We start from the raw sequence: 5,614 nt of genomic DNA, 5'->3' as shown, positions 1-5,614 counted from the left end.
GGAGTTCGACCACTAACACCGTGACACGAGATTTTTATATATTAGATTATAATTCTTCTAATACTGAAACTTCGAAATCATTAAAAAATAATTTTGGCTGTTCTGGAAAAAATGGGAAATATGTAAACGAAATATTTAAAATTTAATGCTGTACAACATGTTAATAAAAACTTGAATTTTTATTTGGCATTTGCTTCACAAACTCCTCAAAAGCTATAACAAACCGATTAAAGGCTTGCGCTTGCACAAGAAGCGCATTACCATGTTGCTTGCTGGCTTCTGCTTGCAGCTGACAAAAGGAAGATAAATACATTTTTTAATAATTATTACGATGGAAAACTTTTCCCTTACGGTTAATGCATCGGCCTATTGCCGTATCGGCCGTTTTGTTTTGTCGCTTTCTTTTCAATCTAGAAAACGATGGTTGTTCTAATCCTCTGTTTTGTCTTTTACCCGAAGTGTTGTTTTGGATTGGAGTAATATACGGCTTTTGGAGCTATTTAAAGCTCCTGATATAACCATTAATAAAAATAATAGAAATATAAATAGTAGTACTACTTAGTAGTACTTAATGCGAATAAGAGATGTATTCGAGCTGCAATTAATACGGTCATGTTACTTTTTATGAAAGTGTCATATTCTACGCAAAAATATGGGCGACTAAGGGCCAGTTTTTTAGTGCCAGTTTAAACTTAAACTGAGTTTAAATTGAACAGCTGGCTGACATTTGATTGGCTAATCTTAGTTTAAACCAGCCAGCTCGGGCGTTTAAACTCAGGCCGTGCACCTTAAAACTGGCCCTAAACAACATGAAAAATTGAATGCAGCATTTCAGAATATGAGCACCAGAAACATATCATCAAGAATGTAACAAGGCTGCAATATTGCGGTAATTATTACACCCGCACCCAATACTTCATAAAAATTAATAATACCTCTTCTTCAGGGATACTGTCATAGCAGTCCTCGCTATAGTCAGCACCCGTGATAGCAATTACTCGATTTTCTAATTCAGAAAGCGGGGCTTGCATCGCTTCCCGATTTCCCGTTTGGCAGAGCTCTTTACGTCGCTCCCTCGATTTTATAGAAACGCGGCTCTTTAGATCCCTCCACACCTAAAATTTGTATCAAGTAAAAGATAGCTGTAATGTAAATCAAATAAAACACCCCTTTCAGGTACAATTTTCTTACAAAAGTTCTATTTTTATACCCGAGCGCACTTGTGCACAAGGGTATTATAACTTTGTGCACATAACGGTTGTTTGTAACAGGCAAAACGAATCGAGATAGATATAGACAAATGTATACATAAATGATCAGAACGAAAAGAGAAATCGATTAAGCGGTGACTGTCTGTCCGTCCGTCCGTCTGAGCACACGATAACCCGAGTAAAAATTGAGATATCTTAACGAATCTTGGTACGTGAACTTCTTTTGGGCGTAGGTATTGAAAATGGGCGAAATCGGACAATAACCACGCCTACCTCCCATATAACGGTAATTTTAAGAAATACGAAATCTGCGATATTTTAGTAACTACTGAAGATACTTCACTTAAAATTGATTCTTACAATGAGTTTCAGACGGAAAACATGAATATTATAAATTTTTGGAAAATGGGCGTAGCCACGCCCACTTATGGTTACATGTGCATATCTTCGTAACCGCTGCACGAATTTCTTCTAAACTTGGCACAGTTGTTGGCCTTAGTACAGCATACTAAATGGCTGAAAATCGGACAATAACCACGCCTACCTCCCATATAACGGAAATTTTCAGAAAAACGAAAACTGCGATATTTTAGTAACTACTGAAGATAATTCACTCAAAATTGATATTTGCAATGAGTTTTAGACGAGAAATAAGAATATTACAAAATTTTGGCAAATGGGCGTAGCCACGCCCACTTATGGTTACATTAATTAATTAATTAATTAATCCCAACGGCTTTTTACCCTCCATTCCCGCCCAACCGACACGAGGGGCGCAGTCCGCATGACGTACGGAACCTTTTTTTTTTTTTTTTTTTTTTTTAGTTTTTTCGTGCCGAGTAGTGGAAACAGGAGTTTGTTAAGTGTCGAGATCTAAAACTATTCAGCTACAGAATCAAATTCATCAGCTGATTGGATATGCTAAAGATAGTATTTCAATTATTGAGAGTGGAAATAATAGTTTTCTTTATAGTAAAAATCGAGTCCGATACGTCAAACGTGCTGGAATGACAGTTAAAATCTTGACATAAACCACGGAATGATTCGTTTAGTTCAAAATTAGTTTTGCATGGCTTTAAAAATAGAGGTCGAAAGTGTCTTGACATTCGAGAAGGAACATTAAAATTTACCTCAGCCAGGAGGGCCGGGCTATTAATCAAGCCTGTCATTAATTTTACGATAAATATTATACCCAGCATTTCTCTACGACTTGCGAGTGTAGGCAAATTTATGAGCTTTAGACGACTTGTGTAAGGGGGGAGATTGTAATCTGAATCCCAGTTAAAATTACGCAATGCAAAAAGCAAGAATTGTTTTTGAATTGATTCAATCCTTTCTGAATGAACTTGGTAGCGGGGATTCCAAACAATAGATCCGTATTCTAGTATAGGTCTAACTAAACTGGAAAAAGAGCTTTTGTAACATAAGGATCTTTGAACTCTTTTGACCATCGTCTTACAAATGCAAAAAAGCCTTTGGCTTTATTGACTGTAACATTAATATGATGGTTGAAATTCAGTTTGGAATCCATTGTGATACCAAGATCGACAAAATTGGATACCTGCTCCAGATTATAATTTGATATTGAATAAACAGCTGGTTGAACAGCCCTCCGAGAGAAACACATAACTTTACATTTTTGAAGGTTTAGTGGCATATAGTTTGTATTACACCAACTAACCACGTTGTTCAGATCTGCTTGTAGCAAAGACCTTTCTTCGATAGAGGACAATGTTTTAAAAAGTTTCACATCATCGGCATACATTAAAATTTTTGAATGTTTTATTATAGAAGAAATATCATTAATGAATATCAGGAACAGAATCGGACCAAGGTGGCTTCCCTGAGGAACTCCTGAAGAAACTTTAATGATGTTGGAAGAACAATTATTAACAATAACTCTTTGTGTTCTATCAGAGAGGTAAGATGAGATCCATTGAAGAAGACTGGGCTTAAAGCCGATTAGGTCGAGTTTACGGATGAGTAACGAGTGACATACTTTGTCAAAAGCTTTACTGAAATCGGTGTAAATTACGTCGGCATGAGCATTTTCTCTAAAACCGTTTGAGACATGAGTTGTAAACTCCAATAAATTAGTCATAGTAGATTTTCCTTTAGAAAACCCGTGTTGAGATTGTGTAATTGAAGAAGATATAGAATATGTCAGCTGGTTAACAATAATTGCTTCGAATAATTTGGGGATAGCGGAGAGTTTCGCTATGCCTCGATAGTTTTCTATAGACGACCTGCTGCCGTTTTTGTGAAGTGGTATTATGAAAGACTCCTTCCAGGCTGACGGAAAAACGCCATGTTTAAGTGACAAATTGAATAGAGTTGTTAAAGGCTCGCAGATGTTCTCAGCGCAGTTTTTAAGAAAACAGGTCGGAATATGATCAGGTCCAGGCCTAAATGACGCTTTTAAGGTTTTTAAAGAGTGTAAAACTTCATCGGAAGATATTACTGGAATATAAGCAGAGTTGATTGGACAAAGCTCGTACGGATAGTCTCCACTTATAGGGAAGTCTACATAATAATTGGACCTAAAGAACCGAGTAAACATGTTGGCAATGAGTTGGCTGTCGCTAGATACAGTGTTGCGATAATGCATAGCGGACGGAAAACCATGTGCCTTACGCTTTGAATTTACGAAACCATAAAATGATTTAGGATTGTTAATTAAATTCTTCTTAATTTTACATAAATATGAATTATAACATTTCTTATTTAATGCAAAGTAGCTATGCCGCAAAACTGAGTACCTTAGGTAATCACTGTGTAAGCCCGTTCTTTTATACAGTTTAAAAGAGTGCGACTTTTTATTTTTCAATTTTTTAAGCTCTTTAGTGAACCATAATTGTATTGGTTCTTCATGAACAATATTACGTATTGGCACATACTTTCGAAACAAATTGAAAACAGTATCATTAAAGTGCTCAACGCTACGCTCCACGTCATCTCTATATATTGGCCAAGATAACTTTGAAAGTTCTTTGTTAATTTTCCTGAAATTTGCTTTCGCAAAAACATATCTAGTACTTGAACTTGACTTATTATTATGTATTTCATTTATGATTTCGTAGCTTAACTCAAGAGCAGGATGGTATGCATCTTCCGGCAAAACTAGGGGATCACACCGATTAATAGAGGCCTTCGGAACATCATCAACGTAAACGAGATCCAAGACCTTTCCAAACTTATTTGGACATATATTTATTTGTTTGAGGCAAAGTTCAGCCATTTCCTCCAGAAATACATTGTAACTATCTCTATATGAAACTGGTACAACATCGGTGTCAATGATGTTCCATGAAATATGTGGCAGATTTAAATCGCCCAAAACAATCATAGAATCGGATGCCGTAAGCATTGCATTTACGGTCTCAAGTAAAGAAACTAGCTGCATATATACCGATACGGCAGAATTAGGAGGGATGTAGCAAAGAGCTAAATAAATATAAGTCTTTCCAGCCTGTACACGTATACATTTAAATTCGGTATATTCAATGACAGGAAGACTAACTTCCTCGGATGGTATCGATGAATGCACCGCAAAAAGAACACCACCGCCGATTCTGCCCACGCGGTCACTCCTGTATATTTGATATTCATTTGGAAGAATTTCGGAATTAAAAATATGAGGTTTGAGCCATGTTTCGGTCAAGGAAATAATATTATAATTGCAGTCAAAACCTTTTAAATATAAGTCAGTTAATTTGGTATTCAAACCTCTAACGTTTTGATAGTAAATACTTAAATTAGACTTGCGAGTTAGTTTTTTGAATCCGAATTAAGATTAGAAATTTTAGCTACGTTATTATTACTTTTATTAGGTTTATACTCAAACTCGCGAACAAACGCCCCGGTCGGCCAAAATGAACTTTTTAGTAGTGAATCAAAATCTTCGGAAGCTACATCAATTTTAAAAGATGAAATATCGCGATCGTATTTAAAATTAAATTTACGAATAAATACATCTTTAGTTCTAATTTTAGTCGATATGTATGACTTTATATCATCCGAAGAAGTATCTTTAGCAAATCTAGAGACAAAGATTGATCTTCTCGGAGGAATTACAACCAACTTTTTGGTAATGATGTCTGATGTGCGGGGCTCCGAATTATTCGGAGGAACTAAGTTAGACAGTGGAGTTTGAGATGTTGATGGCAACACTGTTAAATCAACTGTTTGACTATTTTTAGAAGTAGACCTAGTGGATATGGCTTTAGAAATCGGAGGCTCCAATGCCTGAGGGCATGGAGAAGATAAATTAATAAGTTCTAAAGACTGGGATGGAGGATTTTTTTTACTAGAATCCGTGGCTTTTTAGGTGGACTAATAACATGCCCACCTTTATTTTCTCGGCTATCCTCAGAGTGTGGAGGGTCGTCGAGACAAGTGAAAGA

The sequence above is a fragment of the Rhagoletis pomonella genome, unplaced genomic scaffold (assembly GCF_013731165.1).
Source record: "Rhagoletis pomonella isolate Grant_MI unplaced genomic scaffold, Rhpom_1.0 Rhpom_scaffold_00009, whole genome shotgun sequence".
Classification (NCBI taxonomy): Eukaryota; Metazoa; Arthropoda; class Insecta; order Diptera; family Tephritidae; genus Rhagoletis; species Rhagoletis pomonella.
Note: the sequence above shows the minus strand (reverse complement) of the source record.